This window comes from Haematobia irritans, chromosome 2 (genome assembly GCF_050003625.1).
Source record: "Haematobia irritans isolate KBUSLIRL chromosome 2, ASM5000362v1, whole genome shotgun sequence".
NCBI classification, from domain to species: domain Eukaryota; kingdom Metazoa; phylum Arthropoda; class Insecta; order Diptera; family Muscidae; genus Haematobia; species Haematobia irritans.
Genome location: NC_134398.1, coordinates 118,231,569 through 118,257,068, shown reverse-complemented (window position 1 = coordinate 118,257,068; position 25,500 = coordinate 118,231,569). Strand labels below are relative to the sequence as shown.

Sequence of the window (25,500 nt, the reverse complement as noted above, 5' to 3'; positions counted from 1 at the left end):
GACCACAGCTTTTTCAAGATCGAAATTTCAGACAAATATATAACCACGCACTGGCACACCATCAATCGACGTTCTCTTAATATCTGATCGTGGTTTCTTGTCACTTTATGTTCCGTGAAGGCAGTACGAGGATAATCAGAAACCGGCATGCATACTCCGAAGGAATTTTCTTCGTAAAAAGAACAAAATATTACGTTCTTTTAACGAAAGTTGTTCTTCATAGTCGTATGTAAAACTTTAGTACTTTTTTTGATACAGTTTCGTACTTTTTATGATACAGTTTCGTACATTTTACGAAAAACTTTCGTTATTTTTGGTGAAAAATATTCGAACTTTCAGAAAGAAAAAAATATTAGTCCAAAGTGCATTTGGACTAAAAAACAAAGTTTGAAAAATTTCTTCACTAACACACTTTACATCTTATGTTTTTAAATAATGTTTAGTTTGGTTGCTTCACTTTAATTCATAGCATGCCCGTCACCCAAATGAGAAGTAGAATAGACATGCATGATAAAATTGAATAAAGGAATACACTCAAGCACATTATCAAAAAAAATTTTACGCCGCGAACGGAAATTTTACAGCTTCAATGAAGGTTCTCCGTTATTTCAAAGAAAATGTTTCGTGCTTTTTATGAAGAAATTTTAACGCAGAATGTTTCGTAAATAAATTCGTAAAAGCTTCTTCACAAAAATCATGAAAGTCGAAGGGAGTTTCGTTAAAAGTACGAACGAAGAAAAGTTAATGTAGAATATTTCGTAGTTTCGTCAAATGTTCTTCGTAAAATTTACGAAAATTAATGTTTTATGAAGAATTCACGAAGAATAGTTAATGAAGAATGTTTCGTAAAATTACACTGAAAAAACAGTGAACCCACCAGGAAGAAATTTTTTGGTTAATTTTAGAAAATTTTTGTTAGTTATAGAAATTTTTAACTAAACAGTATTACAAACGCCGACATCACGCCAATATCACAAAAATAAGTAAATATTTTTCGACAAACTCAGGAAAATGTATTAGAAAAAAATTATTAGAGTAAGGGAAATTTTCTCCAAACATAATAATTCCATGAACTGAAATAAAGTTAAATTGGCTTTAGTGAAATATAGGGTTCACTTTTTTTTGAGTGTAACGAAGAGAATTATTTCGGTGTAACGTTGAAATTTGTCACATCAATATTTCTCTATAATGGAATATTTCTCTATAAGAAGAATTTTTATTGAGATGCGCGTTTAGCATCGCTTTCGGTAAAACTGGAAATTGGAAAAAACGCCATTTTGCAGATTCATCATCATTTAGTTGGAGGCATATTAATAAAAAAACGTTATTGTTTTTAGTGTAGAAATCAATTAAGTTTGTACTTAAGTCAGTTTGAAAAAATATTAGCTAATCAAATAATAATTTAACTGGATCCATTTATATTTTAACTATATTATAATAAATTATTTAATTATTGAATTTTACATCATACGATTACAACATCTCAGCAAAAAACTTTTGAAGTTCTTCCAAAGGCACAACTTTAAAAGCACTTCCAGAAGATGCACTCCCAATGATGTTCTTTATTTTAACTACCCAGGAAGTTCTTTTAATTCAATTTTTTATAACTTGGGTTTTTCATACTCTTAATGGGTAATTTTAACTTTTTTTGTTTCAAATACACACAAAAAAAATTTTTCTGATTCAATCACGAAATTAATTGATCCAACTAATTTTTTAATTGAAATGTCTTCAATCACGAAAATGATAGTATCAATCACAGTTTTAATTGGGCATAGAAAAAAATCTTGATTAAAAAATTAATAGATTTCATTACCAAATTTCAATTAAGTTTTTAATTGATTCAATTAAAAATTTAATTAATGTTGATTGCAAAACTCAATTAATTTAGTAATTAAGCAAAGGTAACTATTTTCAATTACATTCTAAAAAAAAATTATCAAAAATTTAATCACTTTTATAACTGACTTAGTCTTCCGAATTTGATTAAAAGTTAATCGTATCAATTAACTTTTTAATTAAAAATTTTAAAATTTTCAATCATTGCCTAAATTAACTTAATGTTTCTATCTTGATTAAATAGTTAATTGTACCAATTAATTTATTAATTGAAAAAAAATTTCAACTTCAATTAACTTTTTAATTGGAAATATTTTGGTGATAGTTTTTTCTGTGTAGGTTAAAAACATAGTAAGAATTCATAAAATGGTACAAATCATTTAAATTATGTCGAAAAAAATGTTAAATCCAATCTGAAAAAATTGTGAATTTTTGATAATATTTGAGGTCAAGCGTTTCCGACAAGCGCACTATGGGCGGAAATCGCAAAACAGCGGCAAAAAGTCAAATTTTCAAAATGAAAAATTATTGGATATTCCAATTGAAATTACTATAGAACATCTTGAATAGTAAAAATCGAAAGTTAATTTAAAACTTGGCAACCCTGTTCAGGAGAAAAAGGCTGCCAATGTTTACCAAAATTTATGCCAGTTGCGTTTAATCAAGGCGAACAAAAATTGACAAATTTCGTGCTTAATTTTCTTCGCAATAAAAGTGAATAAAGAAAACTTTTAAATGTAGATTATAAGAGGAGGCTTAGTAGTTCAAAATGTTGTAAATACTTTACAAAATATTTTTGTTTGTGAACTTGAATTTATGGATTCAAAAGTGCGGTTTATATGTGAAAATTGTAACACATACGTATATTTGGGAGGAATAGATCTAGAAATGTTAACGATTGTTAATGAAAATTTTTGCTTAATATTGTTCGTGAGGAAGTATACTTTTACGTGCTGTACAGTTTGTCTGCCCAAACTTGCCCATACTAAAATAAATGTAAGGGTTTTATAGTCAAATTTGGGAAAATCGGTCGATACATATATATGGTAGCTATATCTAAATCTGAACCGAATTTGATGAAATTTTACACACTTTAAGCGTACTATAAAAATTACTTTGTGTTAAATTTGAAGACAATCGGGTGGTAAATAAGCGCAGTATGGTCTAATTTGTCGAAACCGGGCGATACATATATATGGGGGCTATATATAACTTTGATCCATTTTTTTCCAAATCAACCGTGTTTTTCCTTTGACCAAGAAAACATGTTGTACCAAATTTTATCAAAATCGGTTAATAATCGCCACCGGAATCCTGCGAACAACAAACACAGAGGGACGGAATTAGTGTTAGATACCGAAGAATGTGATTTTCATGGTTAATATTTTTTTAATTTTAATTAATAAAATTAATTTAATAAAATGACAATTGGTTTGTACTATTTACATCAAGTTCTGGGGATAAGGCACTTTCTTAATAAGGAAAATAAGCAAATATAAATTAAGCTCCATCTAAGAGTATATTCTATAGTATTCCAAGTGGAATTACAATTTCGACCCCTCTATAGTAACGCACCTGGAATAAGGGGGATTGACGCCCTTTTTGTTGGTAACATTTGATTTTGATAAGATATATCGATATACCATGTTTGGCGATACTAGATTGATTGTAAATAATTTTTGCCGCAAATTTTCAATTTCGGCCCATAGTGAAGCGTTAGATTCCATTAAAAATTATAACAAATCATAAAAATTATTTATTTGAGAAAATATCACAGAATTTTTTAATTTACATCCAAAACATTAAATTCGAATCACACCTAAAGAAGTGATGCAAATGCAGTGCAACGGTTGTTGAAATGGAGAACTTCTGTCCTATGACATTCATCGCTTCTGCGTCAATTTTGCCACTTTTTTAGTGAGCGAAAATGTGGAAATTTTTAAGAATTTTTATTAAAGAGTTAATTAACTCAATTAAATTCTTATGGAAACTGTTTAGGTTGATTATAAAGTAATTGTTGCTGCACGAAAGTTTGGTGTTTTAATTATAACTAAAAAATTAACTGATTATACTTTAAATTGAAAACGTCAATATTTTTTATCAACTTGTTAATTTTGCAATGCTCGGATCAAAAGCAAAAATTTGGAAGTTCGATACGAAGCTTTAGTGAAAAAAAATATTATCGTAAGGTCAAAGATTAAAATGCGATTACGAATTGTGCTTAGCATAGAAGACGTATTTCTCTGATGGAAAGTTTTTTTCTTGGTCCAAAAGTTGATAAACTTTTCAATGAAGTCGTTTTGTACTTATATTAAAGCAATTCAACTTAAAAATGAGTATCGTTACATGAAAGGAATTTTTGTTTGAATAAGGTCTATTTTACTTTAAAAATTCTTCAAAATGAATGAAATTGTCTTTTTAAATTTAAAAGAGAATTGTGTCTTAAATGCATCCATACTTCAATTCTCCGCTTCTTTGATTCGGAATTAAAACCAAAGTCGTTAGTGCAAAGACAAAATCTTTGGAACCGGGCATGCTTTTTTCAGTGTTCTGTGATCGTTTCAGCAGCTCTTGTCCATTACACGGAAAAATAACTAACTAAATAATTTTTAAACTTTTTTTTAACTTCAATGCTATTTTCATTGAGATTATAAACTTTAGTTTTAGTTACGTGAATACCAAACCAGTTTTAAGGAAATAATGGGAGTTTTGTTATATATTCGTTAAAGTTATTTGTTTTGTATGTGTTTGTTTTTGCTCTTGTTTTCTCTAAGTGTAGCATACATAACACTACTATTCTGGTTTCCTCTTACCATTCGCATTCCTCTTTTTCCTCAAAAACAAACAAGGCCTCTTTCTATTTTATGGTCCTTTGACTATGTATGGTCCATTTTCATTTCCATTTTGTTTTCATTGTTGTCCAATTTTAAGGACACACATAAATTTAAATAAAATTGACAAACAACAGCCAACAAACAATGGGCACAAAACATTGAAATGCAAATAAATTCTGAATAGATGGAGCAAGAAAAAAAACCTCATCAACCACAAAGGATCCTCATATAAAAATGGAAACCAACCAATGAGGATGGTCAACTATAAAAATGTCATACTTTTAGTTATATTTTTTTCCTCATACAGGACAAAAGGAAACCACCCAATCATATACCCACTTCCCACATAGCCATCATTCATCAACATTTCTCAACATCAACGTCAATGGCCATCATCCAGCCGTCCATCCATAGCCAAGTCTGTAACAGTGCCTGAAAAAAAAAAAAAACAAAAAAAAAAACAAACTAGAAAAGCTGAAGTAAACGAAACTTTTTCAATCGAATATAACCAAAATCTACATGAAATAGCAACGAAAAGAATTGAAGAATATTTCAAAACAAAAAGGTACACTACACAAAAATGTTAATTTGCGGAAAATACTAACTTGGTAAATCCTTATTCTTCATTTGTGTATATTTTTCCATTTGGTTGTGGGTCCAATATGTATAAGGCAGTTGATGCAACATGACATTAAGGAACCTAATACGCTGAACCTTATTTAACCCTGCTACTAGGTTGGTTCATTTGATGACCCAAATCGTATTTATCATCAATCGTATTTATCTAAAATTAATCTAACTTGTCTTAAATTAACCAAAATTTTCCTTCCCGTTTGGGTTTACTGTGTGTATTCACTACAGTAATATGTATATATATTTTTTTTCAATTGTTACGGGTTTTCTACGGCAGAGCCCAGGGCTGTGGAGTCGGAGTCTGAAGATTTTGCTGGAGTCTGAGTCGTAAAAATTTTGCTCGACTCCGACTCCGGCTAAACTAAATTTTTTAAAACACTATGTATGGTATGACTGTAAATGAAAAGCAACTTTCAATTACGGAGTGTAATTGGAAGTTTCCTGGAATGTTAGACTAGAATGTTAGATGGGCTGACTCGATGCATTTTAATGTCCACCACCATAAAAATTTATTTAAAATATTTCGAACAATCAATTTTATTTTTATACCCTTCCCCACTACTGCGGTACAGGGTATAATAAGTTTGTGCATTTTTATGTAACGCCAAGGAGGAAAAGTCAGAGGCCCATCGTTTAGTATACCGATCGTCTTAGAATTGAATGCTGAGTCGTATGCAAAGTACAGGTCGCAGTTTATGTCCGATAGTCCTCAAATTTGGCATAGGGTCGTTATTCGGGACATAGACAATCGCTATTTATTTTAGAAAAAATCGGATCAGATTTAAATATAGCTGTCTTATATATTTACCACCGATCTGGTCAAAATAGGCGTGTTTATCAACCGATCTTCTTCGAATTCCATACCTCAGATAATTTTATGAGTCTCGAAAAACTTTGCAAAATATCAGCCAAATCGGTTCAGATTTAGATATAGCTCCCATATATATCTTTTGCCCGATTTAGACTCATATAAGTACCGGAGACCAATTTTTCATTTCGATTTACTCGAAATTTTGCCCTGAGCGTAATTTAGCTCAAATTGGTATAGATTTTGATATAGCTCTCATATATACGCCTGATTTTGGGAAATATGGTAGAAAATTTCATATTTTATACCCATTTCAACGGAATTTTACTGCAATTGATTTTATTTTACACAGAAAAAAGATTTAACATTCTATCTAACTGTGTCGAATTTTATCCAAATCGGTTCAGATTTGGATGAAGCGCCATATATCTTCTGATTTAAGCAAAAATGGCACAACGTCAGCGAAGATGTCCCCATACTTTCCACAGAAGATTTGGATAAGGTTCCGCCTGTCTAAATATCACTCGATGTGACCAGATATTGTCACAAACCCCACAATTGGTCACCTATATTAGTGAAATTTAGTCAAATCACCACTGCTACCCTGCCAACATTTGGGTGATAGTTTTATCGTCTTTCGCTAAGATGTCACTATTTCGGAGTTTTCTGGTAGTAAAATCTCAAACACAGCAACAATAAAAACAACTATCGCGTGGGGTGTTTCCGTTTCGAAACAAATTCGACTCTAACGGCGATCAAAAATCTAAATATAGACTCCATACATCGACATAGCTAATTTTTCAATAACACCTCTCAGAGAGTACATGTGTGTAAAAAGCCACTATCAAACAACGAGCGTGTGTGGCACAGAGGGCGAGCCTCTGACTTGAAAACGAAAGGTTCCGAGTTCAACGCTGGTGCGGCCAATCATCATTCTTATTTTATAAAATATAACTATCGCTTTTTTGACTTCTTGTAGCCACTGGTTCGATTCCCCGAGAACACTATCGCGTAGTGGGACATTTGTTCCCGAACGGGGATCAAATAATTCGATAAGAAGATGATATCGCTTGCGAAAGTTTTATCTTCCGCTGCGAAACTACTTCGATACACTTTCGATAGAAAATGTTTGCAAAAATAAAAATTCCTCATATACCTCTTAATACATGTGTATCGCCCGATAAATCATAAATGGACTTTTGTGCAATAAATAAAATGACTTCAGCTTTATATTTCCCATATTTTTTACTTAATTGTGTTTCGTTTCCGGGCGTTAGCCGATTTAAATTTAAAGTCTAGAGACTTTTTAGAAGTTTACAAATATTTCTCCAAATCGGTTCTGATTTAAATATTTGTATACACTCAAAAAAAAAGTGAACTCTCTATTTCACTAAAGCCAATTTAACTTTATTTTAGTTCATGGAATTATTATGTTTGGAGAAAGTTTCCTCTACTCTAATAATTTTTTGTATACGTTAGTAAAATTAACTAAAATCGAGGAAAAAAATATACACAAATGAAGGATAAAGATTAACTAAATTCGTGTCTTCCACAAAATAGTTCAATATTTCTTTAAATTTGTAAATTTTACTACTAATGCGTTCATCATGAACTTCGTATGTCACTAAAGACATTCTTGCAATTTTGAACTCCTTCAAACTACAAAATTTTTTAACAAATGAAAAAACTTAATTATATCTAATAAATGATGCCAGCGTTTGTTATACTGTTCAGTTAAAATTTTCTAAAAATATTCAAAATTTTCTAAAATTAACCGAAATTTTTCTTCCTGGTGGGTTCACTGTTTTTTCAGTGTATGGGAATGTAAACCTTTATATAGTTCCCAATAAATTTGAACGAGTTGAGATGGTATCAAAAATGTTGGTCTATATAGTGGTGAAGGGTACTAACTTGTTTTAATTTTATTTTAAGACCATATACCTACACCCTCAAAAAAAATCGCTTCTTTAACATATGTTCCAAACATATTTTGCAGGAAGCACATATATTATTGGATACTGCAGAAACATTAATATGTTTGTTTTATGTGAACATATTATATGTTTGGAAGCATTTTGAGCCCAAAAATATCATATGCTTGGAAGAATGTTTCCCAAAGACGATTGTGCTCATTGCCTAAAATACTCGTAATTTTCACTTCCACGAAATATTTTAGTTCTTGGCACCTTTTTCTGTAATACAAATAATGTTGGAAGAAATTATTCACTTTTATAATTTTTTTAAATTTTACATTTCGCCTGCACGGAGAATCGAACCGAGGACCATTTTTTATATTTGAAGGTGTCCGTCAACTCCTCGTGGACTACTTATTAATAAAGAGGAACTAAACTTTGTTTTTATACATTTTACTGTGTAATTTTTCACTATTTCCTCCTTATTTCATTTTACTGTCCCAACTCTAAAAAGAGTATAGTGCCCTTTCGTTATATTTATGAAGACCCCTGATTTCTTTTAACGAACCAAGAAAAAAATTGTGCCCAAATGACAAACAAAACACATGTCCGCACATACATAAAATGCTGCTCTCAAGGCGAAAACATATGCTGTTTGTTTTTCAAATATCTATTCTCTTGGTTCCGAATGTCTATTCTCTTTATTCAAATTAAATAATATTTAGACTTAAACATATCAAATTTTTGGCCTTATCATAAAACAGTTTTCCGAAACAACATACAAGCGGTTTCACAGAAATTGTTCTCTTTTGATTCTTTCGCTGTGTTATGTTGATTTCTTTCGTCAACTCTCCCGGTTTCCATCTCTATTTATTTCTCTATACCCTCTCTGTCGCTTTGAATAAAATATCACAACATATGTATGTTTAGTTGAAATTTGTAAATTTATATATGTTTGCATTCACACATATGATTTTTATGAAACATTCATGCCCCAAACATAGTATATTCTAACATATTAATATAGATGTCCCAAACATTTAGTGTTAGTGTAGGAACATTACATGTTTGCACTTAAATATATTGTGTTTAAAAATTGTGCCTGAAACACATTTTGTTTATATCGGAACATATGAAAAACATATTTTTCTAACAGTGTATATACATATGTCGAATATTGGCAAAAAATTCTTTCAAAAGTTTATTTCTATAGAAAAATTTGTCAAAATTTTATTTCTATAAAAAATTTAGTCAAAATTTTATTTCTATAGATATTTTGGTCGAAATTTTATTTCTATAGTAAATTTTGTTAAAAAGTTTATTTCTATAAACAATTTTGTCAAAATTTTATTTCTATAAAAAATTTTGTTAACATTTTCTTTCTATAGATATTTTGGTCGAAATTTTATTTCTATAGAAAATTTTGTCAAAATTTTATTTCTATAGAAAATTTTCTCAAAATTTTATTTCTATAGCAAATTTTCTCACAAATAAAATTTAAAAATTTTATTTCTATAGCAAATTTTCTCAAATATTTTTGCTATAGCAAATTTTCTCAAAATTCTTACTGATAGGATAGGTTAGGTTAGGTTAAAGTGGCAGACCGATTAAATTTCAGGCTCACTTAGACTGAATAGTCCGTTGTGATACCACATTTAACTAAAAGTACCTATTACATATGGGCACTTCTAGTCTTAACCACTGAACCTTCTCTATTATTTACTTTTGTGGAACCAACCAGATTGCTCCAAAAACATTAACAAACTGCTTAAGTTAACGTTTTCCAGGTCAGCCAGTAATCTAAAGCTATATGCTCCTAAAATTCGCTTACGCCTTACACAAAAAGCAGGACACTCACACAAGAGGTGTTTAATTGATTCCTTTTCCTCCACGTCATGACAGCTTATACAATAGTCATTATACTTCGCACCTATAGTTTTTGCAAATTCGCCTATCAGGCAGCGACCCGTTATAGCAGATATTAGGAGTGCTATCTGACGCCTTGAGAACACTAGCATATCTAGTGTGCGGTTTAAGTTTAAATGGGGCCATATTTGCTTGGTGTCGTTACAACCCTTGCAATTTTCCCATCGAATATTGGCCATCATAACAGCCTTCTCACGCAGTAAGAGCTTGCAGGTGGCCAGAGGCATACCAACAGATTCTAGTTCCCCTGGAATATGTAAGGTAGTTCCTAGCCTTGCTAACACATCTGCTTCGCAGTTCCCCGGTATGTTCCTATGGCCAGGCACCCATATTAGGTGAATATTTATTGTACTGTTCAGCCATCTCGTTGAGAGATTTGCGGAAGTCTATGTTCTAAATTCTTACTGATGCTCACTGATACTCACTGCTAAGAAGAAAACTTGTAAAAATGACTCAAATTTTCCTATACTTCTAATTCATATTTATCGACTGATGAATCATAAATGCACTTTGGAAAAATTGCCTAAATATTATTAATATTATAAATATTTCCCATATTTACACCCTGAACCACACCGTGCCTAAGGCATTAGCAGTGTCCAAGATTTTGTAGAAGTCTGACAAAATATTGTCCAAATCGGGCCAGTTTTAAATATTGGTTAATGTGAACATAAGCCTTTATATAAAGCACTCAACAAATTTGAAGGATTTAAGATTTTATCGTAATGTAGATCTAAATACGAAGTTGTGCAGGGTTTTTGTTAAAATTGTGTTTCGTCCCATAACGTTAGATTTAAATTTTAAGTACATAGATTTTGTAGAAGTGTATACAATTTTGTTTAAATCGGTTCAGATTCAAATTCATGCATATGGGAATATAAAACTCTCAACAAATTTAAAGGATTTCAGATGGTATCAATAATTTTGATCCACAATGTGTTGAAGAGTATTAACCATGAGCCCCGTTCGACTTTGAACTTTTTTTACTTGTCTATAAATACATATACTGAATACTGTTGGTATCTGCTCATATTGTGATGGGTATTTATATTTATATTATTATTTTATTTATTAAACATAACATAGGACCGACATTACCGACATTTGAAATATAAAGTTCAATTGGCACCAAATGTGAAATTAAGATCTTTTTTGCACACATAAATAAATACGATATAAATTTATCGATCTATCTACGGTACCCCCCACAATAGAATTACAAATTAGTGCTACTAAAATGAGATTTATTTATATTACCCGGAGTCGAGTCCGGCTCGACTCCACAGCCCTGGCAGAGCCTATTATTCTTTTCTTAAAAATTTGTCAAAAATTTATTAGGGATTTTTGTGAAGAATTAAAATTTAAGTTGGGGACGAAAGCGTCCCAATTTGGGGCAAGAGCCAGAAAAAATCTGCCAACACTGATGGCAAGTGCAGTTTTTGTGCCGAGGGGTTCTTCAAGCCTATAAGTTTGTGTTTTTGTTTTCTGCGCGGTTGCTGGTTATATTCGAACCTTATATTTACTGAATGATAACAATATCTCCCATGAGTTTTTTACGTTTCCCTCTCAGAAAATCAAATCCAATTGATTTTCGTAGACTCTAATAGAACATCCCTCCTTTGATTCTGCCTCGTTCACTAGACGATCTTGGGTAATTCAATACTTTTTCCAGAGCAAAAAAAAATGTTGATTTTTCGCTGTGGCTTGACATGATTTGACTGACATGCCTTTTGTTCTGATGAGAAGGAAATGCTGCTGTAAAATCAGGGACAAGTAACCCGGAACATATCTGCGGTAGGTAGAACCACAAAAAAAAAGAAAAAAAATAAGAATTCCACTTGTGAGTGCTGATGTATGCTGTGCTGATTCGACACATGTTCGTGAAGGCATGAGACTTAGGAGGTGATTTCATAGCCACATAGTGACTGAACTAAATTGGGAGGGGAAGATGATGGGCTATTGTCTGATTTCTAATTTGTGGGCTAACCAAAAGTTCTTTCCACATTCTGCACAAATCCACCTGAATATCTGCACTTGAATGTTGCAATCAGAAATCGCTGTCAGGGAATAAAAGCGATTTCGTCATGTGTCATGACTGTCGTCATATATTTCGGTGAGACTTAGTTGGTTTTACATTCTCATTTTACCTCTATCATTGAGCCTCTTACTCCTCCACCTCCTGACCTGTCTTCCACTTGTCGTCTTAACGTTGTTGTATTTTCCCTTAACTACGACGACGATGGCTGGCGTTTTGTTAATGCCGCCAGTGTTGTTTTTACAAAAATGTTTGTGTTTTCTTTGGAAGACATCGTTGTTTCGGTTGTATTCATTTACGCCTTCCCCAGTACTGCTGTTTGAGTTACTCTACCACCCAATGAGTTTTCTACTGTGTACACCATGTCGTCTTACTCATCTCTAGCATAGATATTGTCTGTGGGTTGGTTATAAACTAAAAAAAATTAGGAATTTAGTAAGACTATGTGCAGATTTCGATGTGTACTCTTCATTAGGTGTACCCAAATAGTGGCATGTATTGAACATTTTCCGTTTGTCTAAAATTTCCTTCCGGATGAGTGTAGTTTTTCTTTGGGTGTAGTGCCCAAAAAAAAAGTTTACTTGGATTCAACGACTTTTAACTTCCTTTAAGGATTTTGATATTGATTCCGAGTCAAATATGGGGCTTCTTTAAAATAAAGACATTTTTTTAGAGACCTATCTAGCTTTAAATCTATGATCAATAAAATTAAAATTAGGATACACACAATTTTCGAATTTTCATTCTCCTTGCGCGGTATATTAATAAAGCTATTCACGTACAAACAAATGTCAGTTTAATAATCCAAATTATAGCGGATACTTCAAGTAACAAATGTTTTCTTAATTCCAAAAAAAAAAAAAAAAAACTTTAAACCAAAGACACTAAATCCTCAACATAAATCTTAGCCTATATTTGAATCATTTTTATCTTAAATCTAAAGATGAAATATTTCAATTAATTTAAGGACGATTTCTTTAAATCAAATGTGTTTTTAAGGAAAATTTGCCTTAATTCAAAGACTTGCGACTTTGATGGAGGGACGCAAAATTTGGCATTTTTTTATTAAAGTAACAAAAGGATGAATTTGCATTAGAGGTGTGCACGTGACACGAAATTGTCGTGACTCACGCGTGAGTCGTGAGTCACGCTCATGGCAACGGCGTGAGTGTGCGTGAGCGTGATTAACAAACCAAAATGTCATTTTTCGTGAGTCACGATATTTTTCTTGAGTCACGATATTTTTCGTGAATCACGACATTTTCGTGCGTGAGTGTGCGTGAATACAAATTTTCTTTTCGTGAGTTTGCGTGAGCGTGAGTCCTACCAAACATTATCGTGCGTGAGTGTGCGTGAGTAAGATTTTTCCGTCGTGAGTGTGCGTGAGCGTGAGTAAAATATTACTCACGTGCACACCTCTAATTTGCATACTATTGGATCGATCTGCAGAATTCATACCTAAATTCTGCAGATCGATTTCGGCAGTACTCCAAATAGGCGTAGTAGTTGGGAAATTGCAACAAAACAAGTTTTCTATACACACAAAAAATTTTTTTCTGATTCAATCACGAAATTAATTGATCCAATTATTTTTTTTTTTAATTGAAATGTCTTCAATCACAGCAATGATAGTAACAATTAAAAAATTAATTGACAGTCATTTAAAAAATTAATTGATCCAATTAAGCAATTAATTGATACTATTAATTTTTGTTTTAATTAAAACATTTGTTGAATCAATTAAATTTTTAATTGAATATTTTTTAAAATTCAATTAAGACTTTTATTGGAAACAGTTTCGTAAAATTTTTTTCTGTGTAAGAAAAGATTCCCCATTTTCTAAGTTTTGATATATAATAATGAACAGGTTGGCTGATAAGTCCTCGGTCTAACAAAGAAAAGCACATTTTTTGTCAAAATTCGTTTTTATTATTCAACATAGTTCCCTTCAAGAGCGATACAACGATTATAACGACCTTCAAATTTTTTGATACCATTTTGGTAGTACTCCTTCGGTTTTGCCTCAAAATAGGCCTCAGTTTTGGCGATCACCTTTTCATTGCAGCCAATTTTTTTCCCTGCGAGGTCTGAGAACAAGAAAAAGTCGCTGGGGCCAGATCTGGAGAATACGGTGGGTGGGGAAGCAATTCGAAGTCCCAATTCATGAATTTTTGCCATCGTTCTCAATGACTTGTGGCACGGTGCATTGTCTCGGTGGAACAACACTTTTTGTTCTTCATATGGAGCCGTTTTGCCGCGATTTCGACTTTCAAACGCTCCAATAACGCCATATAATAGTCACTGTTGATGGTTTTTCCCTTCTAAAGTTAATCGATAAAAATTATTCCATGCGCATTCCAAAAAACAGAGGCCATTACTTTGCCAGCGGACTTTTGAGTCTTTCCACGCTTCGGAGACGGTTCACCTGTCCACTCAGCCGACTGTCGATTGGACTCAGGAGTGTAGTGATGGAGCCATGCTTCATCCATTGTCACATATCGACGGAAAAACTCGGGTGTATTACGAGTTAACAGCTGCAAACACCGCTCAGAATCATCAACACGTTGTTGTTTTTGGTCAAATGTGAGCTCGCGCGGCACCCATATTGCACATAGCTTCCGCATATCCAAATATTGATGAATGATATGACCAACACGTTCCTTTGATATCTTTAAGGCCTCTGCTATATCGATCAACTTCATTTTACGGTCATTCAAAATCATTTTGTGGAGTTTTTTGATGTTTTCGTCGATAACCACCTCTTGTGGGCGTCCACTGCGTTCACCGTCTTCCGTGCTCATTTCACCACGCTTGAATTTTGCATACCAATCAATTATTGTTGATTTCCCTGGGGCAGAGTCCGGAAACTCGTTATCAAGTTTTTGCTTCCACCGTATGTTTTCCCTTCAAAAAACAGTATTTTATCAAAACACGAAGTTCCTTTTTTTCAATTTTTTTCACAATAACAAAAGTTGCTTCACAAAAGACGCTCTATCTCACAAACTAATTGACTTACAGACGTCAAATTTTGACACGAAGGTTGGTACTATATAAAAATAATATGCATTTAATACTAGCGACGCCATCTATGTGTCAGAACGGGGACTTATCACCCAACCTGTTACGAAATACAACTGTGAAAAATTAATAGACATTGTCCACAAAAGGCACTTTACTATTTTATCAAAGAGTTAAAGAAGGGTACACCTTACAATAAAACTTTCCAACTTACCAAAGCCTTATTAAAGAATTGGTAAGATATTAATCGTTTATGAATGCTATTTTTCACGAAATAGTCTCTCAGTCGTTTATAATCGTCGATTAACTTTTTATCAATACAACTGTAAGTCGTTACTTGCAATCGAATCTTCTATATCCATATCTACTAAATTTAAATATACTGCAAATTCATATAGATTTACGCGATTACGACGTATTGTACCTATATTGTGCTCGAAACGTACGTTTATAAGTTGAAATATGCATATTTGTATTGTAGAAAAATTGTAGACAGCTCAATGAATGGTCTTTATTATTGCGGTGAATGCACTTAGAGAAGCTTTGAAACACTAGGAAATGTCACCAGCAGTACTGAGAGGTGATAATTCAGCGATGAAAAACTTTTTGCTGTTTGGTGTTGAATCCATGACACTCTTAAGGCGCAAGACGTATTTTCATTTATAAAAATACTTCAAATTTGAGCAACTGTCTTTGCGTGCGACTTTAGTCGCATGCATGTGACTAAAGTCGCAAAAAGGTTGCAAAATGCGACTAAAATTGCACACTTGATACAACATCATATATCACTATAGGTCTAGATACTGTCATTTGAAGTCAATGTCCAATTATTGGTTTTAGTCTCTACTTTTACGCTATTATCCCTATTGTGAACAATAGTTTTACTCGCCCGATTTCAAATAATGAGCTCAAAGTCCAATATAAGTTTGAGCTATTTTATGTACTCTGCACTCAAAAAAAAAAAAAAAGGTTACTTGGATCCAAAGATTTTGACTTTCCTTTAAGGATTTTTGTATTGATTCCGAGCCAAAGACGCGGTCTCTTTAAAATAAGGAAATTTTTTTGCGACCTATTTGGCTTTAATTCTATGATCTATAAAATTAGGCTACAGATCTCATTTATCGAATCTTCATTCTATTTTTCCGGTATATTAATAAATCTATTCACGTACAAACAAATGCCACTTTAAAAATCCGAATTATGACAGATAACATACTTCGAAGTAAAAAATATTTTCTTAATTCCAAAAAAACTTTAAACCAAAGATGCTAAATCCTCAAAATAAGTCTTAGCCTATATTTGAAGCGTTTTTATCTTAAATCTAAATATTCAATATTTCAGTTAATTTAAGGACGATTTTTGTAAATCAAAAAGGTGTTTCTTTACTTTAACGAAAATTTGCCTTAGTTTAAAGTCATGCAACTTTAACGAAGGGACGCAAATTTTCAAAATGTGTGTCCTAAATTTGATGAAAAAAAATTTTGAAGCAAAGATTATAAACTTTTATTTAATTAAAATTTCATTATTTTAAAGAAATTTGTCCTTAATAGTGTGTAAATTGCGCATCCTAAAATTGAGGTTGCGTAATCTTTAATATCACGTAAATATTTTTTTCAGTGTGGGTTATTTTGCAGAACGCCCCCTTAGGAAGTTCGCCTCTTCGCATATCGTTGGATGTATGCTTGCTCTAAAATGGCTAAAATCCCTTATATCAAATTATGCTATTATATGTTGTTTGCATGAAAGACTTTTTTATAAATTGAGTAGTTTTGTACAGAAATTGGTCTTAGAATATTCATTATTTCTCAAAGTCATTATTATTTTAATTTAATAATTTACTGTAGGTCATATCGAAGTCGTTGAATGAAATCCCCCTTTCAATTGAGTTGGGAGCCTAAGGAGAGGTAAAATGAAAATAAAAGATTCTTTGTACATTAGATTTGAATTCACGACCATCAACGATTTGTTTGTCATTCGCTGGGATTTTGTTGTTGTTGTTGTCTTTTGTTAAATCTTGGCATTCGCCACTATTACAAAAAATATCATCCAACCCTCTTTCTCCCCTTAACTTTCACCTGGTCTTTTCGCCCTTAACTGACTTAATGTCAGTCTGTCTGTTAAGCAATGTGATTGGCGCATGAATTCTTTACGAAAATACAAAAAGTGTCTGTGCCAAGTTTTTCAAAGTTTTCAACATTTTCGAAACTGTTCTACATACATGGCTCCTCTTCTCCAGCGTTTGTTGTTTTGTGATTTTTGAAGAATAATGAGACATTTTGACGGCGTACACATTGTCAGTCAGTTTTTCTTTTCTGTTTTTTTTTTCGAAAATTTTCGCAAGAAAAATATGTTGAGGTTGCTGGGCCAGCTACAAGGGTGGCTGTGGTACCTTACATGGTTGCTGGTTGTATTTAAGTAAATATTGAAAATTTGAGTGATTTCTGTCACCCAGTCACAGTTTCACTTACCACAGCGTATGTTTTGATTTGAGGTGCTCTCGATTCTATTCAAAGTAATCCAATTTACTTTCGGGGAGAATTGCCCTTTTGGTGAATGGGTGGCTGATTGTTGTGTCCCGTCAACGAATTCATTATGTCAAAACTAATCAGCGAACACTGTTAAGAAATGAGTTTGTGCTAAGTAAATTGAAAACATTTTCAAATTATCTACATATTTTTAATGCTGAAAGAATGTAAAATTCGAGGTCGAAAGATCGGCCGGCTTGAATTTTAAAAACTGTTACTTTAGGCTCTCTTTGATTAGGTTAGGTTTGGTATAATGGCAGCTCGTTGTTTTAAGCTTTCTTGACCTTTCTGTACAAACCTAAGGAAAAAATCATGAACTGCGTACAAGTTTCAAAACGATCCGTTCATGAAAGTGAATCAACACACATGTGGTGTCCAATGGAGAACGGACGGTGTCAATCTGACAACGATAAGATGACACCATGCGTTGTCAAAACAACAACCAGCGTTCATGATCTGAAAACGTAATGGTTACGAGTTTATAAAAAATCGCTACCGTGATGCGCGATTTACAAACTAATAAGGACAAATTTCTTTGAAATAACAAAATTTTAATTAAAATAAAGTTTATAATCTTTGGTTCAATTTTTTTTTCAAATTTAAGACACAAATTTTGGAAATATGCATCCCCTCGTTAAAGTCGTATGTCTTTGAACTGACGCAAATTAACCTTAAAGTAAAGAAACACATTTTTGATTTAAAGAAATCGTCCTTAAATTAACTGAAATATTGAATCTTTGGTTTAAGATAAAAACGCTTCAAATATAGGCTAAGACTTATTTTGAGTTTTTTTGGACCCAGCAAAAAAATGTAAGTTCTTCTCAAGGCACAACTTTAAAAGAACTTCCAAAATGCCCTCCCAAAGATGTTCTTTATTTTAACTGCAAAGGAAGTTCATTTGAGTAAATTTGTATATAATCCAAATTTATTTGGGCAAAGCCCTATAGACTGCAAGATGGTTGGATGGACGCACGTTTCGGAATTACCACACTCCTTATCAGCATCCTCTACTTTCAGCAATATTATCAACCAATTATCAGAATAAATTGGGTAATTCACTCATCTCGCAGTCTATAGGGCTTTGCCCAAATAAATTTGGCAAGCATAGTTTTCCTCTGTTGGTTAAACTACACTTCTAGTTTAGTCAATGCATGGTTTTAAGCTGAGATCAAAAACAACAATAATGATTGAAGAGAAACCAACAATAACAAACAAAAAAATATTGAAAATTTTTTAAAATTAACCAAAAGTTTTCTTCCTGGTTGGTTCACTGTTTTTTCAGTGTGGCATTTGCTTGTACGCAAATAGCTTTATTAATAGGGCTGTTTTCTTTTAGCACTGGATGCAGCATTTGTATGGGCTATCCATAACATCCTTGCACTGGTGTTTTATCCCCAACATCTCATCAGTGCAAGTCGCGTCGGTGTTGCCAAATTACATTTTCATAGTGATGTTTTTTAGATTCACAATAGCAATTTATTGTGACTTATTTATCGAATAACATGATGACCCAGCAAAAACTCTCATTACCCGGTAAGCTTGTAGGTAAGCCTATTTAAAAATTAATAACCACATATTAATTGACATCGCTCCGGATTACATTTACACACGCATGTCCTAGGAGGAAAGTACTTCTCTCTTGGCATACCTTCGGCCATGAAATAAGTAGTGCCTTTAAAGCATATAATCATCTAATATGTAATCACTTATTCGTAGATATTCCAAAGATTGCAAATCTCGACAATATTGACTTCTCTAGCCGATTACAATGGATCATTACTCGCCATAATGCTGTAATATGAACACTACTTCAATAGAAACGTATATTGCAGAAATAAACAAAAATCTAACAAGTCATCTAAATAAGATTACACGAAAATTAATTTCACACTTAAAATAGAAATAAAAGTGGGTTGTTTAAAGGAGTTTGATTCGTGTTATACGTTAACAATAAACCTAATAGGCCACATTAGGTTCGAAAACTACTAAAGGTGGATTTTTTATAAGGCAAATGGCAGTTGAAATCACAATTATTATGAAATATTCTTGAAGAATATTCCTTAACTTTTTGAGTTTTTTTAAGTAAATGCTCAATTATTTGAATAATTATACCTAATGATACCATCATTTACTCTATTTTATTAAGTCATTAACAGTCAAATGCATTACAAGCAGTATTTATTATTGTCACTACAAGTTAGTGATTATAAATCACCGCAAAGTAATGCAATGTGCAATGCAAATTGTAATGAGATGTGGTTACCTAGTTTTCACTGGGGACATTCAAAGTGGTGCAGTGTCAAAATAATCGCAGCAGTAAATATTTATTACAATTTGAGCATTTCATACATTAAAAGTGTGAGATTTCACTTGTTTCCTGTGATTGTTTTTAAACAGCTGATAACAGTGTTGCATAGTTTTTGGAGTTGTCGTGGACAGGGCTGTGGAGCCGGAGTCGGAGTCTTGGAGTCGGAGTCTGAAGAATTTGCTGGAGTCGGAGTCGTAAAAATTTTGCTCGACTCCGACTCCGGCTAAACCAATTTTTTTAAAACACTTCACATTTTTGTAACTAAGCTAGTTTTTACGCTAATTAGTTTCCATTGCGTTATTCATTCGATCAATGTACAGCATGATTGTAAATGAAAATCAATTTCCAATTACGGCTATCTTTTTATGTTTCCTAGAATGTTAGACTAGCAGATGGGCTAGATCGATCCATTTTAATGCCCATATCAATTTATTTGAAATATTTCGAACAATCGATATTTTTTTTTTTAAATTTATTTTAAGGCCATATGCATATGTGGAATATTGACAGAAAAATTTTTAAAGTTGTTTTTATAGAAAATTTTGTCAAAATGTTATTTCTATAAAAAGTGTTGTCGAAATTTTATTTCTATAGCAAATTTTCTCAAAATTTTATTTCTATAAAAAATTTATTCAAAATTTTATTACTATAGAAATATTTTTTTCTATAGAAAATTTAGTCAAAGTTTTATTTCTATAGAAAATTGAGTCAAAATTTTGTTTCTATTGAATATTTTGCAAAATTTTATTTCTATAGAAAATTTTGAAAATTTTGTTTGTTACACAAAATTTTTTTTCAAAATTTTATTTCTATTGATAATTTTCTTTCTATAAAAATGTAAGTCAAAATTTTATTTCTATAGAAAATTTAGTCAATATGTTGTTTCTGTAGAATATTTTGCAGAATTTTATTTAGTACACAAAAATTTTTCTAAAATTGTATTTTAATTGATAATTTTTTCAAAATTTTATTTCTAAAAGAAAAAATTGTCAAATTTTATTTCTATAGCAAATTTTCTCAAATTTTTTTTTTCTTACTGATGCTCACTGGTACTCACTGCTATAAAAAATGTATTCAAAAGTTTATTACTATAGAAATATTTTTTTTATATAAAATTTAGTCAAAATTGTATTTCTATAGAAAATTTAGTCAAAATTTTGTTTCTATAGAATATTTTGCAAAATTTTATTTCTATAGAAAATTTTGCAAAATTTTGTTTACTACACAATTTATTTTAAACTTTTATTTCTATAAAAAATTTTGCCAAATTTTATTTCTATAAAAATTTTATTCAAAATTTTATTTCTATATATTTGGTCAAAATTTGATTTCTATAGAAAAATTTGCCAAAATCTTATTTCTATAGAAAATTTAGTAAAAATTTTGTTTCTGTAGAAAATTTTGCAAAATGTTATTTCTATATAAAAATTTTCAAAATTTTATTTACTAGATAAAAATTTTTCCAAAATTGTATGCTCACTGATACCGCTAAGTCGAAAACTTGTAGAAATGACTCAAATTTTCAAAATTTTCAATGAATGAATCATAAATACATTTTTGCGAAATTGTCTAAACAATTATAAATATTTCCCAAATATTGCCCGAGATTTTGTAGAAGCCTGATTTGAGATTTTATCAAAATGTAGATCTAAATACAAAGTTGTGCAGAGTATATTATAATCGGCCCGCCTTTCCTTGCATTTTTATTTTTTGTTAAAATTGTGTTACGCCCCATAACGTTAGATTTAAATTTTAAGTACATAGATTTTGTAGAAGTATGTACAATTTTGTCTAAATTGATGCAGATTCAAATTCATGCATGTGGGAATATAAACCTTTATATAGCTCGCAACAAATTAAAAGGATTTGAGATAGTATCAATAATTTTGATCCACAAATACATATACTGTTGGTATCTCTTATTATGATGGGTATTTATATCATTATTTTATTTATTAAACATTGCCCTAAATTTGAAATATAGAGTTCAATTGGCATCTAATGTGAAATTAAGACTTTTTTTTTGCACACATAAATAAATACGATACTTTATATCGATCCACTTACGGTACCCCCACAATAGAACTACAAATTAGTGGTATTAAAATGAGATTTAGTTATATTACCCGGAGTCGGAGTCGAGCTGATGAAAAATACTGGAGTCGGAGTCGAGCAAAATTGGCCAGAGATACAAATCCCAAAACTAAGACTAAGGCCATATTTGAATCGTTTTATTTTATTAACTTAAAGTTTAATTCTTTAATTCAAAAATGTATATCTTCACGAATAATTAACCTTCTTCAAAGTCATGCTTTACTGAAGGGGTGCAAATTTCAAAGCTTCGTGTTCCAATTTTTTTTTGAAGCAAAGTTTATAAACTTTTTTAAATCTTGAAGAAATTAGTATGTCTTACAATTTTGTTGGCATAATCCTTTGATATTATATTTTTTCAGTGTATGGTTTGTGGGATTTTTTCATGTTTTTGGAAAGTTGTATTTACTTGGGGAATTTTTCATTTTTTTCGGGACATTTACCATGAAGGCACCTGTAAATGTTTGCTAAAATGTTTATAAGACATAACAAAATTTGAAGAATATTAAAATGCATTTACTTGAATACCATCCACAACAGAATTTTAGGACTGCAAATATTTTCCAATCTCCAATGGCCATGATTTATAAGCCATAACGAAGCGATTTATTTTCTGTTAATAAATTTAAATCCTTGGGAAGGGACTTACAACAATAATGCCCACATTAACTTTCAGTTAAGAAAGAAAAAGTCATCAACCCTCTATGCACTCGTCCTCGCCTAGTCGGAACACAAATCAGGCGAAAGAGACACTGGCAGACTAACTCACTGGACTACAGACTACAGAGATAATGGGGTAATAGTTTTATTGTCGTCGACACACAGGAATTACTTCCGCCACATTTGAAGGCCATCAAGTACTTATCGTGTTAATTTACCAGCAGGAGGGAGATCGAGTGGCAAACACTAAGTCCAATGACTAGAAAGTGTAGGATGGCGGTAAAGAGAATGCCGATTGTAGCCGAACAGAAAAAGGACATAGATGCGAGTGGAACAATTCCCCTGGGCCATTAGCAAGTACCGCATCGAAGAGGAAAATGAATGAGTGGGGGACTCGTTGCAAAGAGGGTTGTTGTCGTATGACTTTGCGAATGCGCATCAATTTCTGGTCTCGTATTGTAGGACCAAACACCAAACATGATAGTTAATGACAGTTGGCCGTAAAAGACGTCACACTCGAAGTTTCGAGTAGAGAGTTCTTCTTCATTTGTTTTTTTTTTTTATTTATGGTCCTTCCGAGTGAAGGGTTTCCATTTCATGCCTCAGAGCCGGGAGTGTATGCTCCTTGTAAACCCTCACAATTGCGCTTTGATTGACTACTGATCCATGTGCCAGGAGGCATTGTTTGCTGTCGTGGATGATGACAAAAGCCTTAATAGAGATGATGACGATGAAGATGACGATAATGGGCGCTGAAGTAAAGCGAACTATGTCCTGTCAGGCACAGATGTTTCGATTTTTAAATCGCTTCGGGTTTTATGCCTCAATTCTTGCCTCCTGCGTTTTATTTTGTCAATGCCAAGTGTTTGTTTTGGTGGGCGAACAGACCGAAATGATGAGTTTTTCCCCGATTGCGGTAAAGAAAATATGAAGTGACAATGACTGTTTCGGTGGTGTTGCATTTGCAAGTAGCAGAAGATATCATCGCAAGATTCGTCTGTTGTCATTTCGAGCGGCAACATATGATGGTTATTGAATTGAGTTGCCTTTGCAAATGCATTTCTCCTTTGGCAAACATATTTTCCATATGCCACATTAACAAACAAACCCATGAACATTTCCACATTTACGTTCATTAGGGCATTAGGGACTGAAATGAATCCATTTCCATTGAGACATGTATCGTTGCTCTTCCGACTGGCAGAGAAGAAGATTTAATTTTCGTACTACTACTTCAATTTTCAATTTTTTGAGTACCCTTTTCCCGTGGTGGTGTTGATGGACGGAAGATGACACTGGTATTCGCATTACTTATTATACAAATCTGATAAGATTCCATTTGTGTTACTTAGAGCTAAGTTCGTATTCTTTTAGAATATCCCATGGGTTAAAATTGAGGCAAATTTAATAGTAATCCTAGTTTCTATGTGGGAAAAGAGAATATTCAAATCCAGTGATTTTGCTATTGCAGATGTCATTGCAATACGACACAAGAGCAAAATAAATAAATCGAAAATGAGTATTGAATAAGCACGATGGCAATTTCAAATTTATTTCTCTTTATCATGGTGACTTTGGCACAAGAAAGTTATAGAACTCATTAACCCTTAAATGAACAAGGTCACCGATTCCTCAAAAAAAAAAAAAAAAAAAAAAAAAAATATATATATATATATATATATATATATATATAATATACAAAATGGTAAAAAAAAGATATTTTTTACCAACACTAATTACAAATCTGGTAAATATTATTTAACTTTAAATTTGTAGTTTATGGAATTTTTGGGCAAAATTTGATTTTCCGGAAAAAATATTTTTTTTTAAATAACGTTATGCTGTTTTAAACTTTATTTCATAAAATTTGGTCAAAATGTTAAGACGCAAGAATTTTTTTTCTGGTTGTATCTTAAAAGATACAGTGTACATTTAAGTGTTAAGACTTCGTTAAACCAATTTTTTTTTTCTATAGAAAATTTTGTCAACATTTTTTTCTATAGAAAATTTTGTCAAAATTTTATTTCTATAGAAAATTTTGTCAAAACTTTATTTCTATAGAAAATTTTGTCAAAATTTTATTTCTATAGAAAATTTTGTCAAAATTTTATTTCTACAGAAAATTTTGGCAAAATTGAATTTCTATAGAAAATTTTGTAAATATTTTTTTCTATAGAAAATTTTGTCAAAATTTTATTTCTATAGAAAATTTTGTCAAAATTTTATTTCTATAGAAAATTTTGTTAAAATTGTATTTCTATAGAAAATTAGTTGGAGTTGCAAGATCTACCAAAGAGTAAAAAATCTACCATTTTTGGTAGAATTCTATAAACTGTGGCAACCGTGGTTATAGTCTGTTAAAGTCGTAACATTTTAAAGTAACGAAAACCATTTTTGATTTAAAAAAAATAGGCTTTTAAATAACTGAGACGTTGAATTTTTGGATTAAAGATAAAAAAGCTTCAAATATAGTATATTTTTTAGCATTTCGCATCATTAAGGACAAATTTCTTAAAAAAAAAAAATAATTAAAAGAAGGTTTGCTTTATTTTTTATCTACTTTAACGTCGTATTTATTTGAAATAAGGCAAACAAAAAAAAAATAAGACGATAAAATAAAAAAATAATAATTTAAAGAAATGATATTTGAGTTAACTACGTTGTTGAATCTTTGGATTGAACATAAAAACGTTCAAACGTAGGATAAGACTTAATTATAGGATTTTACATCATTGGCAAAATAATGTTTGAAATTAAGAACTTTGTAGTATCTGAATTTGGATTTTTTAAATTCCCTTTATCAGTATGTGTATAATCTTGTTATTTCCATAGAGTCTATACTAAAAAAGATTTACTTTGATCCAAAGATTTTGACCTTCTTTTAAGGATTTTGGTGGTATTGAGTTCGAG

At 31.6% G+C, this 25,500-nt stretch overlaps 1 protein-coding gene across 2 annotated transcripts in view; it reads left to right on the top strand.

Annotated features, from left to right (window-relative positions):
* ssp3 (SCAPER domain-containing protein short spindle 3) overlaps positions 1 to 25,500 on the top strand; it is a 303,171-nt gene that overhangs the window by 50,761 nt on the left and 226,910 nt on the right. The gene's annotated exons all lie outside the window — the stretch shown is intronic.